The sequence below is a fragment of the Rana temporaria genome, chromosome 4, assembly GCF_905171775.1.
Source record: "Rana temporaria chromosome 4, aRanTem1.1, whole genome shotgun sequence".
Taxonomy (NCBI): Eukaryota; Metazoa; Chordata; class Amphibia; order Anura; family Ranidae; genus Rana; species Rana temporaria.
In genome coordinates this window covers 237,881,781-237,900,211 of record NC_053492.1, presented here as the reverse complement: position 1 = coordinate 237,900,211, position 18,431 = coordinate 237,881,781, and the positions used below count along the sequence as shown (strand labels likewise).

The 18,431-nt window shown below is 42.9% G+C and overlaps 1 protein-coding gene across 18 annotated transcripts in view; it reads left to right on the top strand.

Moving 5' to 3' along the window:
• Positions 1-2,743, top strand: part of SNAP91 (synaptosome associated protein 91) — a 141,399-nt gene extending 138,656 nt beyond the window's left edge. For all 18 annotated transcript variants that reach the window (XM_040350025.1, XM_040350031.1, XM_040350030.1 and 15 more), the window contains one exon: positions 1,380-2,743. The gene's annotated coding sequence lies outside the window, so the exon portion shown is untranslated. The remainder of the gene's footprint in view (positions 1-1,379) is intronic.
• Positions 2,744-18,431: the final 15,688 nt, after the last annotated feature.

Below are 18,431 nucleotides of genomic sequence, written 5' to 3'. Positions count from 1 at the left end.
GTCGTCTGTACAGACCTACCGTACATGTCCGAGCGCCCTCCATCCCTCGCATGCGTCGAATGACTTTGACACATGCGTGGAAGCATTGAACTGGCAGGGCCGCCCACGTCGCCGCATCATCGTCGCGGCGACGGCGCGGCCACGCCCCGTGTATTGTTTACGTGCGGATTTCTGTATGATGGTGAGTACAGCCACCATACAGAAACTCCCGGGCAGACATGTACGGTGAAAACGGTCCGGCGGACCGGTTTCATCGTACATGTTTGGTCGTCTGTACACGGCCTAAGAGGGAAGTTTCAGGAAAAAAACTTTCCACTGCCCCCTGCGTATAACACGCAGGCACAGTTCACCCTCTATTTTCAGGGTAAAAAAGTGAGTGTTATACGCCAATAAATACAGTAGTTCTGTTCCCCTTCTCCACACTTTCGTAACCTTGGGGTACAAGGAGAACAGTAGACTTTCCATTTTTGAGTAACAAACACAGTAACAATAATTAAGGGAATCTGAAAATATCTACAAAACCCAAATACTTGGATAGAACCAAGCCCCCTGATGGGACACTGGTTGAGCTTCTACCCACTTGGGAGGCATCCATGTATGTACACAGTGGTGTATCTACTGCGAGGCAAACAAGGCGTTTGCCTAGGGCTGCATTTTTCAGGGGGGAGGCGCCGCCCCCAGGCAGTAGGGACACTGAGGACTGCAGAGAAGCTCCTAATATGTAATATGTGGCACTTGGACAAATCATGCCTCAGGGTCTGATGAGGAAGCCGCAGCTGTTCACTGTGAATGGCTGCAGCTTTCTCATCTGACCCAGAGACAAGAACAGTAGAGCTGCATGCCCTTTTTTTCTGCACCTCCCCAGGGGCCATCCACCAGCCTGCCTACTGGCAAGGATAACTGGGGGCTTCAGTGATAATAACATCCATGGACACCTGCAGCTCCAAGCCATACTGGTGCCCTCAGCTCACCATGTGAGTGGATCAGCAGCGTAGAGCAGCCTAGTAAATTGCCCATGTGATAGCCAGGTAAGAGGGTTAATAACTGTTCTCTAGTCCTATCTGAGCTGACTGACTCACACCAGTAATACGAGACTTCATATTGAGGCCCCGCACAGCCACCAGAGAGGAAGGGGAAGAGTTTACAGATGAATGGGTGAATCCTAAACAGGAAGGAGTGAGACCAACTTGGGGGGGGGGTGCCCGATTTCAGCCTTGCCTAGCTAGGGAAGCACAAAACCAAAATACACCATTGCATGTTAGTGGACAGAAGCAAACGGTTTACTTTTGAGTTGAAAGACATTTGGAATTGCCATAGAGAACTCTTTGGAACCAAGAAATATATGAACAATACTAATAACAATTTATTTTTCTTCGCAGATGCTGTTTTTTTGACATGAGAAATGTGAGTCTGGAGCCTTTGAAGAACAGATTGCTGCTCAGAGTTTCAAAGTGAGCCACCAGTACCAAACCCAGTGCTTAGTTTTATCTCTTCTGAAACGCGTAGCACAGCTGTGAAAGTAACCATTAGATTGTGTATTAACCTTAGCAGTTACCCGCTACTATATATCATATATTTTGTTTTTTGTTTCTTTTTCTTTTCGTGTATCTTGGTTTTCTGTGTTTTTCCAATTTTCCATGAGTGGATGTGAGTTCCCCATGCCTTCAAACGCTTTTCTGGTCCTACCTGGTGGGGGCAGAACACGCAGCTGTTTGTGTGCTGAGCAGTCTTGAGCGATGTCTGTGTTTTATGACTGTTTTGATGTATATAATGTTTGGACATCCTCTGTTTCTTCTATGAAATATTGTGTGATCACACCAGAAAAACACTCCAATACAACCCTTTTGTTTTGTGTCTGTGTGAGAATTAACCCACAGGCCTATCAGCTGTGAAAGCAAACAGTTTTTTTTGTGGTACTTTATATGTTTATTTATAATTTAAAAGATATCTGAAAAAAATCTCTCCACATATGTAAATATGTACTCCTAGGACTATAAATCATATCAGAAATATATTTATCTTTTTGTTTTTAAATTTAAGTATACATATATTTTCATTTATTTTATTTTTTTTGGAAGCAAGACTAGCATACTCATCCATTTTCAAAAAAATGCACTTAAGTATTTATTGTAGTTGCAGCAGGATAATAAGGTTTATGTGGAGTGTTTCTTGTCAAAAAATGCAAACTTATGTATTTAATTTTTTTTTTTTCACATTTTAAGTTTTATTGTACATTCTTGTTTTGTGTTCATTTTTAGCATGTTTTTTTTTTCTGAGTTTATGGTGGGTAGTTTTTGTACTGTTTGTGGCTGAACTTCATGCAGATCTCTATGGTCTATGGTCTGCCCCTCTGTACATAATTTTTTTTTTGTTTTTTATTTTTTGTTTTGCTTTGTTTTTTTTTTTGTTTTGTTCCCCACACTTAACTTTTGTGCTGACAGCTTGGCTTTAAGGTTTTGGTGCATACAAACAAGGTCACTGTTGATCAGTGTTACAAGTGGCTTGGCAGCTGTCTGTAAGAGTTCATTGGATAGGGATTATGTTCACCTGTTGTAAGTCTTAACATTTAATTATTTGATGGTTGTATCTGAATTTACTGTGGGGATAATATACACTCTAAATGAGGATAAAAATATTTACAATTTCAAAATGGCTATCCTTTGTATCTTGGTTAAAAAACCCAGTGCATGTATGCCCTGTGAGATGCAATAAACACCTTGAACAGAAGCAAATGAAAACTAAAGTTTGAGCCTGTTTGTTATGGAATTATTTTATGACTATTCATGGTTTTCCACGCATCTGTTTCTAGCACATTTGTATTTGGAAATATTGGCAATAAATGGGATAAAGGATTTTGCTATATCATCTAGTCCAAATCAGAGGAGATGTGTGTTATGTTTTACATTAATGCAAGCAAAGCTTTAATTTCTGATGATTCCTGTTGAATTGGCTGAAATTCAAGCCTGTCTGCTCCACCGGGTTCAGCAGAAAGACAGGTGGAAATCTGTCAGTCTTACAGTGAATGCATCCAATCACATGCGATCACTGTCCGTGTATTAAAGTAGAACTTTGGGCAAAACTTTTTTTTTTTCATTATGGATAGAGCAAGGGAGGATTATAACTGTCAGATTTTTTTTTTCACCATCTGTATCCTATTGCTAAGATTTCCCATCACTTCCTGTCCTATAGCCAAACTGGAAGTGAGAGAACATCCCTAAAATATGAAGAGAATTCCTTGGGGCCCACTAAGTCACCCAGAACTAGTGTCCCCATTGGAAGATTTCCTTCTCTATTACTTTTCTGGGGGACAACCCAAAATTTGGGATTTTCTATTCCTTTCAAAAATGATGGTAAACAGAACAAATTGAGGGGGTGAATCTCTTTAAAGGGGTTGTAAAGGTTCGTCTTTTATTTTCTAAATTGGTTCCTTTTAAGCTAGTGCATTGTTGGTTCACTTACCTTTCCGTTGATTTCCCTTCTAAATGTTTTTTTTCTTTGTTTGAATTTCGCACTTCCTGTTTCTCCTCGGTAAGCTTTCCACCATCAGGAAGTGAGAAATTCAGATAAAGAAAAAAAACATTTAGAAGGGAAATAGAAGGAAAAGGTAAGTGAACCAACAATGCACTAGCTCAAAGTAACCTATTTAGAAAATAAAAAATTAACCTTTACAACCCCTTAAACCCGGCCTCTGTGTAGAATGGCAAACTGTAGGCTTGCTCTTATGTTCTTGTTTGGACTTTTCCCACACATACCTGCCACGCAGGTAAATTGGTGCAATCTCTTTCTGATTATAAATTATAGAGTTTAACAGCGCTTGCAGAATATTAAACCACAATTGAATAATGAATAAACCATATACAACTTGCGCTCCATGAAAAGGTGAATAGAACAGCTGCTGTTGCAAAGGTGCTACAACCTCAAATTTGAAATAAATATATAAACCGCGTTTGCAAATAAATAACAGTTAATGGCGCGATATATGAAGTGATAATCAAATATAAAAGGACACAATCTAAAGAAAGTGCATTCGTTCTCCAAAATTGCATCACAAATAAGTGACGACATATACTGTGATATAAAAAAAGAAATAAAAAAAGGCGTATATAAATGAATCCACAGTCTATAAAGTGCTGGGTGCTCCTAAAAAAATTAATGCATCCTTGCTACAAAATTTTTTTTATTTGTTTATCCACCTATCGCAAGTTTTATTTGGTATACACTCTTTCTGAAATATCGGTGCATGTACTGACACCAGTTTTTGCAAAATTTTAAATGCAGATCCAGCGATTTAAAATTGTGGGGTTCTTGAAGGCTTATTTTAGCATTGTCGGCTCATAGTTGAAGTCAGCTCTTGAGCCAAGTTGAATTTGCTGGCTGTGAAAGCCCTGTACAAGTTTATAATCCACAACACTTTTCAAAATTTTCTTAAAGCTGAAATATTCATTTCAATGTGGTCGTGTGTTTTTTTTTTTTTTTTTTGCTTGCCTAGCTCAGGCATCGACAACCTCCATTTTTGTAAATATTTTATTTTAGTGTGACAACGCTGAAGAAATTACACTTTGCTACAATGTAAAGTGTTGTGTGTGTGTGTGTGTGTGTACAGCTTGTATAACAGTGTAAATTAATAATGTCCCCTTAAAATAACAACACACAGCCATTAATGTCTAAACTGCTGGCAACAAAAGTGAGTACACCCCTAAGACAAAATGTCCAAATTGGGCCCAATTAGCCATTTTCCCTCCCCAGTGTCATGTGACTTGTTAGTGTTACAAGGTCTCGGGTGTGAATTGGGAAGCAGGTGTTAAATTTGGTGTTATCCCTCTCACTCTGGTTACTGGAAGTTCAACATGGCACCTCATGGCAAAGAACTCTCTGAGGATCTGAAAAAAATAATTGTTGCCCTACATAAAGATGGCCTAGGCTATAAGAAGATTGTCAAGACCCTGAAACTGAGCTGCAGCACGGCTATTTAACAGAACAGGTTCCACTCAGAACAGGCCTCACCATGGTTGACCAAAGAAGTTGAGTGCACATGCTCAGCGTCATACCCAGAGGTTGTCTTTGGGAAATTGACATATGAGTGCTGCCAGCATTGCTGCAGAGGTTGAAGGGGTGGGGGGTCAGCCTGTCAGTGCTCAGACCATACACTGCACACAGCATCAAATTGGTCTGCATGACTGTTGTCCCAGAAGGAAGCCTCTTCTAAAGATGATGCACAAGAAAGCCCGCAAACAGTTTTGTGTGGACAAGCAGGCTAAGGACATGGATTACTGGAACCATATCCTGTGGTTTGATGAGACCAAGATACATTTATTTGGTTCAGATGGTGTCAAGCGTGTGTGGTGCCAACCAGGTAAGGAGTACAAAGACAAGTGTGTCTTCTTGCCTACAGTCAAGCATGGTGATGGGAGTGTCATGGTTTTGGGCTGCGTGAGTACTGCTGGAACTGGGGAGCTACAGTTCATTGAAGGAACCATGAATGCCAACATGTACTGTGACATACTGAAGCAGAGCATGATTCCCTCCCTTTAGAAACTGGGCTGCAGGGCAGTGTTCCAACATAACGACCCCAAAAACACCTCCAAGCTGACCAATGCCTGCTAAAGAAGCTGAGGGTTAAGGCGATGGTCTGGCCAAGTATGTCTCCAGACCTAAACCCTATTGAGCATCTGTGGGGCATCCTCAAACGGAAGGTGGAGGAGCGCAAGGTCTCTAACATCCACCAGCTCCGTGATGTCGTCATGGAGGAGTGGAAGAGGACTCCAGTGGTAATCTGTGAAGCTCTGGTGAACTTCATGCCCAAGAGGGTTAATGCAGTGCTGGACAATAATGGTGGCCACACAAAATATTGACACTTTGAGCCCAATTTGGACATTTTCACTTAGGGGTATACTTGTTGCCAGCGATTTAGACATTAATCACTGTGTGTTGAGTTATTTTGAGGGAACAGCAAATTTACACTGTTATACAAACTGTCCACTCTAATTTTATTTGTATAATGTGAAAGAAAATGTTACACCGCGAGAATCGTTGGAGAATCGTGATCTTCTAAGCAAAAAAATAGTGATTCTCAGTTTAGCCAGAATCGTGCAGCTCTGCAAAAAAAAAAAAAAAAGTGTGTGTGTATATATGTACTTAAATCATTGTTAAAGGACCACCGTTTTGAAATACATTGTTCTATAACTGTATGTTAACACATGTAATGCTAGTAATTGCAGCAACAGGCATACATCAACCACAGTCATTAAAATACAATATTTTTTTTTCTTTTTTGGCTACATTCAGTTATCTTGTAAACCTGTCCTGTTAGAAGACCCTGAGGACAGGTTTGATGACCACTGACATAGCAGGAAAGCTTGTACTTGGTGCTTGCGCTTACATTTTATATATGCTCCTTTGCCACCCCATGGATCTGACAGAGCGCCATCAAAAACAAACTACATTTGGGCCCGGGGAAGGGGTGTTGTAAATTACTCATTGTCATGTTTTCCACAATGCAAGGCTAGGTGCCAGAGTGGGCAATTCATCTTTTTCTGTTCTGATGACCATTTTTTTTATTTTTCCCCACACACTAGCGTCGGTGATGGTAGTCACCAAGACAATTATAGTGATTTTTCCCTAGACAGTGATAAAAACCTGACACAGGTTTCAACACTAGAAAGTATTGCCTTTTTAAAAACACTTTTTTACTATCACTTTTTTGAGGAAGTATTTTATGATACATCATACACGAATGGGTTGCAATTTTACAGACATAACAATGATGTTTGTTCTGTAGAGAAGAGGAAATTGCCATACTGTGTTTTGTTTTTTTGTTTTTTTTTCTCCCAAATCTCATAAACTGAATTATGTCTCTAGTTTTGAAAATAGATGGGCTTTTGTCTTTGTAGAGCACCTGGAAGATAAAAGGATAAGTACAGAAGTAAAGCTCTTTCTTGCAGGTCCCGTGCCAATCCCAGCCATCTTTGATTGGCTCTGTCAACCTTATGATTTAGTAGAACTGCTGGGTATGATGGCGGTGTTCATTTTAACCTGGACACTCTTGGCATAACTTTAACTCAAGGAATCCCTATGTATTTAGAAACAAGTCTAACATTTCTAGATGCTTTAATTTTGCTAACATAGGTCAGTTATGACAGAAATGTCACTGTTGTATGTACAAAAAACACTGTAAGACACAAAACATGCAAAGGCCCATTTCAAATAACATAAAGACACAGGTCTAGTCATATAGAATGTGTACTTTTAAAAAACATAACAATTCTTCAAATCAAACAAATTCCTCAGGTAGTTCTGTTTGAGCTATATAGTAACCGGAAATGTTGTTCTCTCCTGAATCCAGGCGCAATTTAAACTTAGACCCCTTTCACATTGAGGGCGTATAGCAGGCGCTATAGCGTTAAAAATATCGGCTGCAATCCGCCCTCAAACCGCTGCTTCATTGTCTCCAGTGTGAAAGCCCCGAGGGCTTTCACACTGAAGCGTCGCGCTAGCAGGACGGTAAAAACTGTCCTGCTAGCTACATCTTTGGAGCGGTGTGTTTACCGCTCCTCCACCGCTGCTGCCCATTGAAATCAATGGGACAGCGCGGCTATACAGCCCGCAATGCGCCACTTCAGCAGTGCATTGCGGGCAGCTTTAACCCTTTCTCGGCCACAAGCAGGGGTAAAACCGCCCCGCTAGCGGCCGAAATGCACCATAAATCCGCCCATAGCATCAGCGGTAAAAATAGCGCAGTTTTCACAGGGCCGGATTCCCGACAAGGCCACTGAGGCCAGGCCTCTGGGCGGCAGTGGGTGCAGGGGCGTCGCCGCGCCCCCCCCCCCCCTCCAAGACCCGGCATCTCCCCCTGCACATCTGGCTGACCGTTTAGCGTGCAGTGGGGAGAGGTGGACTGGTAGGAGGCGATCGGCAGCTCTATGGTGCCTGTGTGGGCGGCGGGATCTCACTGGGGCTTGTAGTACTTTCTCGAGTGTCAGTGTATACAGTGGAGAGAAGAGGGGAGGGGCCTCTGACCCAGGCAGGTATCACTTTCACTCTGCTTGTACACTGTTGCTGATTCCCAGGTCAGAGGCCCCTCCCCTCTCTGCTGTATACATTCAGAGAAGAACTACTAGCCCCAGGGAGAACCCCCTGCCTGTGGACACCATGGAGCTGCCGATCGCCGCCTCCCACCTCCACCTGCCAGGTACAGGGGAATCTCTGCAAGGGAGGAGTCAGCTATTTGGGGACCCTGATGTAAGAGGGGGGCTTTCTGGGGACACTAATGTAAAGAAGGGGCCCTCTGGGCACACTGATGTAATAGGGGGGCTCTCTGGAGACAGTAATGTAAGAGGAAAGGCTCTCTGGGGATCCTGGTGTAAGGGGGGCTCTCTGGGGACCCTAGAGTAAAGGGGGCTCTCTAGGGACCCTGATGTAAGTAGGGAGGCTGTCTGGGGACCCTGATGTAAGGGGAGGTTCTCTGGGACCCTGATGTAAGGGGAGGTTCTCTGGGGACCCTAATGTAGGGGGATGCTCTCTAGAGACCCTGATGTAAGGGGAGGCTCTCTGGAGACCCTGATTTAAGGGGGGCTCTCTGGGGACCCTGATGTAAGGAGGGGCTCTCTGGGGACCCTGATGTCAAGGGAGGCTCTCTGGGCAGCCTGATGTAAGGGGGGGCTCTCTGAGTACACTAATGTAAGGGGCGCTCTCTGGGGACCCTGATGTAAGTAGGGAGGCTCTCTAGGGACCCTGATGTAAGTAGGGAGGCTCTCTAGGGACCCTGATGTAAGTAGGGAGGCTCTCTGGGGACCCTGATGTAAGTAGGGAGGCTCTCTGGGGACCCTGATGTAAGTAGGGAGGCTCTCTGGGGACCCTGATGTAAGGAGGGGATCTCTGGCCACCCTGATGTAATGAGGGGGGCTCTGAGGACCCTAATATAAGTAGGGAGGCTCTCTGGGAACCCTAATGTAGGGGGAGGCTCTCTAAGGACCCTGATGTAAGTAGGGAGGCTCTCTGGGGACCTTGATGTAAGGGGAGGCTCTCTGGGGACCCTGATGTAAGGGGGGAAATCTGGGGATTCCCCCATGTGATTGTGTGTGTGGGGGGGGGCGGCATTGAAGGACCCGGCCTTGGGGGGCGGCAAAGGGAGTAAATCCGGGCCTGACCGCCAATGCTATGGGCGGCTCAGTGTGAAAGGGGTCTTAAAGTGGAACTTTCCTGGCACATGTTGGGAATGTAACTGTCACATTGGTTGTGCTCTCAACCAAACTATCAAACGACTGGTGTCATAACTGATCACATGTGCAGCACAGTGGCAGTTGAAGATCAAACAGAGCCTAAGATGGCATCATCCTTGGCTGAAAACAATAGAAGGGTTTAGTTCTGCATTAAGCTGGACCATCATTCTTCTTTTTTTCTTGCATTGCTCAATGACTATGCCCTGTCAGATGAAACAAAATGGCATTATGTTTAAAAATATCATTTGTTACTAGTTATCTCATAGAATTTCCAATTTGAAGTGTAGAAGCAATTGTATTTCTAATAAAATATTTGAGATCTGGAAAATTACTCTCTGCTGCTGCATGTTGGAGTTAAAAGCAATGGTTAGGTTTTTTTTTATATTTGGAGGACTGCTTTAAAGGAAAGCCAGTTGCTTACTATAAAGACCCCTATAAAATGTTCTATATTCCTGATAATTTAGGTTTTCATTTCACTTGAATAACAGTTCCTTAATGTCATATTTAGAAAAAAACTCAATGCAACATTGAAGCGCTGAAAAGTACTGTCGGCCAATCAGAACCTGCGTAGCCTGTCCGCTCAGTGGGGAAGAAGAGGAGAGAAAGCTGAGAGGCTTTTTATGCGCTGGAGCCGTGAGGCGGCTATACTGGGGCTCAGAACGGGCGATCGCCGCCATGCAGGTTAGCGTGGGGTGGAGAGGAGGGGGTCCTGTAAGTTCACCTCAGGGGCGGATCCAAGAGGGGGGGTCAACAGGGAAATTGCTCCCCCGAGAAAATGGCGAGCGGGTGACCAAGTGGATGGGCAGGCCGGGGAGCAGTGAGCAATCATGCCGGCAGGCTAGTGTGTGACTGAGCGAGCAGGTGTTCGGAGTCAGGAAGCCGCTCTCCATCTGAATATGCAGCTAAAGTAACGTTGCGTCGCGGCCATCTTGGTACACCCACACTCATCCATAGTAAGCCTAGTTAGTTAGAAGTCTGCAAGTGGACATCTTTATACACCCACACGGAGTCTTGTTTTTCACAATTATTTTTAACAGTGAACCCAACTTATATTTCACTATATAAGCTGAGTTTACTGTTAAAAATAACTGAAAAGCAAGACTCTAGGTGGGTGTATAAAGATGTCCGCTCGCTGACTTCTAACTCTAGGCTTACTGTCAACAAGTGCGGGTGTACCAAGATGGCCGCAATGCAACGTCACTTTGGTTGCATATTCTGATGGGTAGCAGCCTTCTTACATCTTTCACCGGCCGCCCTCACTCTGGGACACAGCTACTGGCAAGTGACAATCCACATCTTGTGGCAAGAGACATTGACAAGTGACAATCCACTTCTGGTGGCAGGGGATGTGGCAAGTGACATGACAAGTGACAATCCGCATCTGGTGGCAGGCGACGGTAGGAAGTGACACACTCAGGGCTCCCACTGATTCTGCATTATGGTGAGTTGAACCATTTAATTTTATATTACAATGTAATAATATAAATAATGCGCTTCAATCATCCTGACACCATATCAAACATGGCGCCGTGATGATTGAAGCGACAATACCAGCCATTGTCCCGACAATTTGCCCGCAAATGACAGTGCCTCTCCCGAGACTAGACTCTGGGTCCACCCCTGGTTCACCTTACAGATTTTTCTGTAAATGTGAACTTGCACTTTAAGTCTTGTTTTGGACTGACAACACACAGCATTTTTGTGGACTCAGTGGTGTCAGCCATGCCCAGTTTTTTTTTTTTTCTTGCAAAACTACATAAGCCCACCTATCCTCCCTGCTCCATGACATAGTCTAATCATTCTGTAGTCCACGGCTAAGGACTGGGTGGACTAATTACTCTCATTAAGATATAACACAGGTAGAAGACACAGGGAAGCTCTGAATTTCTCATAATCTGCTGTTTTTTCACTTTTAAAACGGATATGACAAAACACACTTTCAATGGCTTATTTAACAGACCAAAAGAGAGTGAATGAGAGAAGTTGAGTGTTGAGGTTTAAACACACTTTAAGCCAACTAGTTCTGTCTAATTTGCCAAGCCTTGGGTCTCGTGCAGCCAGTGTGAGAAGAGACCAGTTCTCTTCTCACAGGAACAAAAAAAAAAAAAACATATGAACTCACCTAAGCTGCATTATTTCAAACCAGTTTAGCAGAGTTTAGAGGTGTTTGGAGTTTATTTCATTAGCCAGAATTTTAATGTTTTCTGGCCATTGAAATAAATAAACTCTGAAGTGCTAAATGCGCCTAGTGTTTACACGCGTTTAACCGTGTTCTGAGTTTTTTTGTGGTCAAAATTCTCTCTCCTGAACGCGATTTTAAGGAGTTCATTAAACATCCTCTAAACTCCCCTACTGGTAAACTGCTAAAAACCTCCATGTGTGCATGGACACATATAATGACATAGATGGGAGTTCAAGGGCAGAAAAAAAAAACCTGCCTAAACTCACAAAAACCATAGTTTAACAGCAGCATGAGGCCTTGGAGCAGTGTCATCTTAAGAGCATTATAGGCCCCCGGGCAATATAGTGCACTGGGGCCCTGTCTACACAATCATGCACGAGAATTTACTGACAAAAATCATAAAATTTATTGGCAGAACCACATCTTTTACTGCCAGTGCAAAAAAAGTACCTAAAATTACAGTTTTCAGTGCCGAACAATGCAAATGTCAGTATTTAAACTATAAACATATACAGTAGCTAGTGCTATTAGCAATGTGTTTAAGTTAAACAAAAGTAAAAAAAAAAATGTCTTCATTGACATGAAGGTCAGGTTACTATAACCCAGCCAGCACAGAGTTTCCTCTTACATCGGAGTCTGCAGGATTCCCCCTTACAGTGAAAGGGAACTCTTATGTAAAGGGGAACGCTGCAGATCATGATCTAAGGAGGGAACTCTGATCTGGTGACCAGAGACCACCTTCCGTAGAGTAAATACACTAAGGTAAGGGGGGTCACTAATATAGGAGGGGGAACCTTTATATCAGTGCCCCCTTACATTTTTGCATTCACTCCCCCCTTACATCAGCAACCCCCCGCACTCGTGGAGGATCGGATCTTCTCTGTGATTTCCGCAAACTGGGCATGGGCAGTTCTAACCCGTCACTCTCCACAATTTTTTACTGGAGTTGCTGGGCAGCCGGTGGGGCCCCCCCAGGCAAGCGGGGGCCCCCGGGCAACTGCCCAGCGTGCCCAATGGAAAAGATGGCCCTGCCTTGGAGTCCTGTTTTAACTACTTGCTGACCAGCCACTGTTGTTATATGGGGGCAGGTTGGTTCCCCTGTGCGAATTGACGTAGCTGTACGGTGGCGGCTTTAAGGGCTGTAGGGATCGTGTACAACGCTGGAGCCGATGCACGTGGTTGGCGGCTGCGATGTCTGCCGGCAACCGTGATTGCTACTCAGAGCCAGAATGGGGATCTGTCAATGTAAACAGACAGATCCCCGTTCTGTCAGAGAAGTAGAGAGAGAGAGAGATCTGCTGTTCCTAGTGATCAGGTAAAGCGATCTCTCTCTACTGCCTGTCAGTACACTCCCCCCACAGTTAGAAACACCTACCCCCCCCCCAGTCTTGACCCCTTTACTGCCAGGGACACTTGTACAGTAATTAGTGGCTATTTTTAGCTCTGATCACTGTAATGGCACTGGTCCCAAAAGTGTCAAGTGTCCGACTTGTCCACAGCAATGTCGCAGTCCCGCTAAAAATCACTGATCACACCATTACTAGTATAACAAAAAATTATAATATATATATATATATATATATATATATATATATATATATATATAATTTATTTTTTAATTGGGGTGGATATTATAGCATAACATTTTCTTTTTTCAAAATTGTCAAAAAGTTAATGAAGGTGGTAAATTATAATAATATTATATAATAACTACATTATAAGATGAAGAAACTGCTTAATTTGGGGACGCAGGGATAAGTGTACAAATGGATCCTTTCCTCCTGCACACCCTGTGCATTCATTAGCCTACAATTATCCATAAGTGGCTATAATAATGTCATGCTGAAGAGACTGAGGAAAACCAACAGTGAATTATGCATCACTCTCTAGTGACAATATAACATTTTATGGTTAAAATAAAGATGTAGTGTTTCAGAATACTAAAGCAGCACCATGTGTGACATAGAAGTGGATTATATTTGTGTGACAAGAGCATTACACTTTTACTGCTGGATAGTAGTAGTAAAATACATGTGAGATTTAAGACTGTAGTGTGATTGTCATAACATTTTTAAGTTCTGATTTTCTGCTTTAAAGATTCTTGTTAATATGGTAATCCTAGACTTCATACCAAAGTGTATTTATAATGACTTCAAGTCTACACATTGTTCTGCTCCTGGCAAAGTACCCATACATGTGAAACAGATGTCACATGTTGGACAGAAGTTGTTTTCTTTGCAGGATTGCCAGAATATTAGAGAGTCCAAAATTAACAGAGTGAGCAGGGAAATAAAATAACAGCCACTAGCACTGAAAAATATATTTAATGAATGGCTAACATAGCACCATAACCATTCTTTACATGTATGTGTTAAATGACTATACAAATATATGTAAAGTACATATATAATAGTGTGTGCACAATTATAAGGCAAGTGAGTATTTTGACCAAATCATAATTTGTATGCACATTGTCCAACTGCAAGATGTAAAAACTTGAATGCTTATTGGATTTAAGCATATTAGGTGATGTGTAATGATGGAGGGTGTGACCTAAGATCAACACCCTAGATCAAGGTGTGCATAATTATTAGGCAGCTTTTTTTTCCTCAGGCAAAATGGGCCAAAAAAGACATTTAACTGACTCTGAAAAGTAAAAAGAGTCAGGGATGTAGCACTCTTGAAATTGTTAAGATATTGGGGCGTTCTCACCGAACCATGAAACGTTTATTTGCAAATAGTCAACAGGGTCGCAAGAAACGTGTTAAAAAAAAAAGACGCAAAGGTGTTTATTGCTCAATCACATGGACGAGGTAATGGAGAATAAAAAATGTGACCACCACTGCGCAAGACACATACATTGAAATGTCAAGACAGAGCCAAATAATATCTAAAGATTTCTGAAGAGTTTTCAAAGGTTTTATGGACTGATGAGATGAGTGAATCTTTTAGGCCCCTTTCAGACTGAGGCAGGAGCTGCGGTGGCGGTATAACGCCGCTAAAAATAGCGGCGCTATACCGCCGGGATTGCCGTGGGATTCGGCCGCTAGCGGTGCGGTATTAACCCCCGCCAGGGGCCGATAAAGGGTTAATACCGCCCGCAATGCGCCTCTATAGAGGCGCATTGCGGGCGGTATTGCCGCGGTTTCCCATTGTTTTCAATGGGAAGGAGCGGTGAAGGAGCGGTATACATGCCGCTCCTCTCACCGCTCCAAAGATGCTGCTGACAGGAGATTTTTTTGTCTCCCGCCAGCGCATCGCCTCAGTGTGAAAGCCCTCGGGCTTTCACATTGAGTCTGCAGTGAAGGAGTTTTTCAGGCGGGATAGCAGCGCTATTTTTAGCGCTGTACGGCCTGAAAAACTCCTCAATGTGAAAGGGGCCTAACAGACCAGATGGATGGGCCTGTGGCTGGGTCAGTAACGGGCACAAAGCTCCACTTCGACTCGGATGTCAGCAAGGTGGAGGTGGGGGTTACTGGTATTATTAAAGATGAGCTAGCTGGACCTTTTTCAACTCCCAAACCTACTGACAGTTTTTAGAGGACACTTTTTCTTTAAGCGGTGGTGCAGGAAAAAGTCTGCATCTTTCAAGAAGCCCATGATATTTATGCAGGACAATGCTCCATCGCATGCATCAAAGTATTCCACTGCATGGCTAGCCAGTAAAGGCCTTAAAGGTGAAAGAATAATGACACTAGCCCCCTTCCTCACTTGACCTAAACTCTATTGAGAACTTGTGCGCCCTTCTCAAATGGGAGATTTACGGTGAAGAATACAGTACACCTCTCTTGAACATTGTCTGAGAGGCTGCGGTTGCTGCTACACAAAGTCGGTCTTTAACATATCAAGAAACTTACAGACGCCAATAAATGCAAGGCTTATGACCATTATTGAAAAGAAGGGTGGGCTATAATGGTCACTGATATTTTATTTTATTTTTTTATTTATTTTTTATGTCAGATGTTTATTTGAGTTAATTTTGAGTTTTTGGTTTATTATTATTATCACTTTAACAGATTGAAAATCTACCCATCTCACTTGTTTTCTTTTAGTTGCATAATAATTCTGCACACTAATAGTTGCCCAATAATTGCGCACACATAGGTATTCTCCTAAGAAAGACAAAACCTCACTTTTACTTTCTTACATATTCAGGTTTGAGGTTTATTTACATTTTGGATTGACCGGGAGCACTGTAGTTCAATAATTAAATGAATCCTCATAAATACAATTTGCCTAATAATTTTGCACACAGTGTACATATACACAAGGTATTTAGCACCATTTATTAGAACTATAACGTTTTTAATAAAATGAAAACTATTTCTATATGAAAACATTCATGTCCACAAAGCAGACGTCATCTCATGGATGAGAAAAAAATTGTAACTTAACGCCCTTTGCTGACATACTGTACAAGAGATTATATTAAACAGTAAAGGCTTAAATTCTGCGCCAAAATGATCATGAAATCAAGTTTAATTATCTTTACACAGTATTTAAAGTGGAGTTCCATCTGTCCCCCCCCCCCCCCCAAAAAAAAAATCTTAAAAAAAAAAAATGATACTCGCCTGAAAGGGCGGTTGCAATGCGGAAGTAGCTCTTCTGCCTATTCTTCCACCGTGGTGGATCTTCTGCCTCATCCTCCGTTGCGGTGTCTTCTGGTGAATGAGCCGTGCTGCCTTCTGTGTATCCCAGGAGGCAGCCGCCCATTCACAAAGCGCTACACGAGTCGCACATGCGCAGTAGCAAACGGGCAGTGAAGCCGTAAGGCTCGATTCACACCTATGCATGTTGCTTTTGAGTGATTTTGCAGTGCTTTTTGCGGTGCTTGCTGCGTTTTTTGACGTGCGTTTTACCGCGATTTGCATTTTAAATTTTTTTTTACATTTTTTTACATTTCATTTAACAACCAGCTATAAACAGGTTAAAAAAAAAACGCAAATCGCGGTAAAAACGCAGCAAAAACGCGGTACTTGCTTGATTTCTATTACATGCAAAACGCTGCTTTTTGCGGGGAAAAAAGTCCCTGACCCTTTCCAAAAACGCAGAGGACACAAAAAAGCATTGATGTGAACATGTTCCATAGGAACCCATGTTAAAAAATTTCCCTGCTTTTCTGCAAAATGCAAAATGCACCAAAAAACCCATTAGTGAGAATGGAGCCTAAGGCTTCACTGCCGGTTTCCCTTAGTAAGGATGGAGGTGCCAGGACCGATCGATCGCCGTCGGGGGACCGACATCGCGGGCGACTAGGACAGGTAAGTGTCCCTATTAAAAGTCAGCAGTCAGTGTTAGTAGCTGCTGACTTAAAAAAAAATAAAAAATTGCGGGTGGAATCCCGCTTTAAGGAAAAGCTTTTCTGAAGTGAAGTGTTTCTGTTCATGTATCGAACTATAACCTAATATATATATAATTTTCTTAAAATTGGATATTTGCTAACAGGCAGATTATCTGATTTCCTAGTCCAGACACCAAAATGCACTTTTGCTCAAAACTATACAGAGAATAGACAGAGTACGCCACCTAAAATGCATAAACAAAAGCCTTAGGCAGGCCATCAACACAGTCAATGCGGACAGGAATCTCTCCGATAAGTGAATCCGGCAGGCTGGTTTTACCCAAGCTGATCAATCAACTTGGTACATTCAGCCTGCCCACACACATGGTTCGAATTCGCAACAAGCCCTCTGAAAGTGCCACTATACACTTCATTAAATCAAAGCTGTAGGCAATCGTTGATGTTTATATGTTGCATTATTACTCTGAGTTGTCTATCAATGATAATACTGAATACTAACTACAATCAGTGTTCTGAACTTCTCAATACAGTATTTGACATTAAAGTTGTTCTAAAGCCTAAAGTTGTTGTTTTTATTTTTTACCTGATTTTTTTAACCTAATTTTTAAATTCCGTGTTCAAGGATCCCCCCAGTCCACCCATATACTTGACCTGAGCCTGATTTTTGATCCAGTGCTGTGTATGAGGGCAGTGGCTCTCCTGGCTCTATTCCTTCTCACTGGCCAGATTGATAGCCATTGGCTCCTGCTGTAGTCTATCAAATTATGTGGCGAAGGAGCAGGGGGCAGAGTGAAGCCACCCTGTCTGTGTCAATAGAGGCGGTCTATGGGGGCACTCAGTGGGGGGGGGGATGAGCCAGGACCCCCGAAAGCTTTACAAACAATTTTAACTTCTACCAGAGCTCCAGCAGCACCAAGATGCATATTTGTCCACAATAAATATGATCCAATAGTATAGATTAACTTCAGATAGATTTAAATGTCATGTACATACTAAGTTTCTCTCTGTGCACACATACCTAATGTGGAGTTTAATGCTAGAACTAACTCTGTTTAAATTTGCTACCTCCCACCTTCTAACTCCTATACTAATGGCCCAGTAGAAGGAAAATGCATATACAGTACTTGCCTAGTCTCAATGTGCTCTGGTCTGGTCATGTGATCTCCCCAGTGGCCGGCTTCAGGGGAGAGACGAAAGCGCCGGCAACATATGGAATGCCTGGGCGGTGACATCATCCATAACCGTACCATTGGGCATTAGTTGCTGGCTGTCCCTCCTCTCTCAAAGCCAGCCCATGGGAGTCGATCACGTGACTGGACTCAAGCACCCTCAGAATAGGTAAGTATTTGTATCTTCCTTCTAAGGTCTAGCTGGTATAGGTGTTTTAGGGGGTGAGAGCAGATTTAGACTTTGTTCTAGACTTTCCCTTTAAATAATCTTATGCCTGAACCAAACCTGTAGCCTTTCCAGCGATAGACAGACATTGTGATTTGGTGGTGGGTTGGGTGCTTTACCTTAGAAACAACACAGCGGGATGCCTATACATCATGATCCTAATGCAGGGGTAGGAACTCCAGCTGTGGTGAAACTACAAATTTCATCATGCCTCTGCCTCTAGGAGTCATGCCTGTGATTGTCGGGGGCTTGCAATGTCTCATGGGACTTGTAGTTTCAAAACAGCTGCAGGACCGTGGTTGCCTACCCCTGTCCTAAGGCTTGCCTAAAGCTG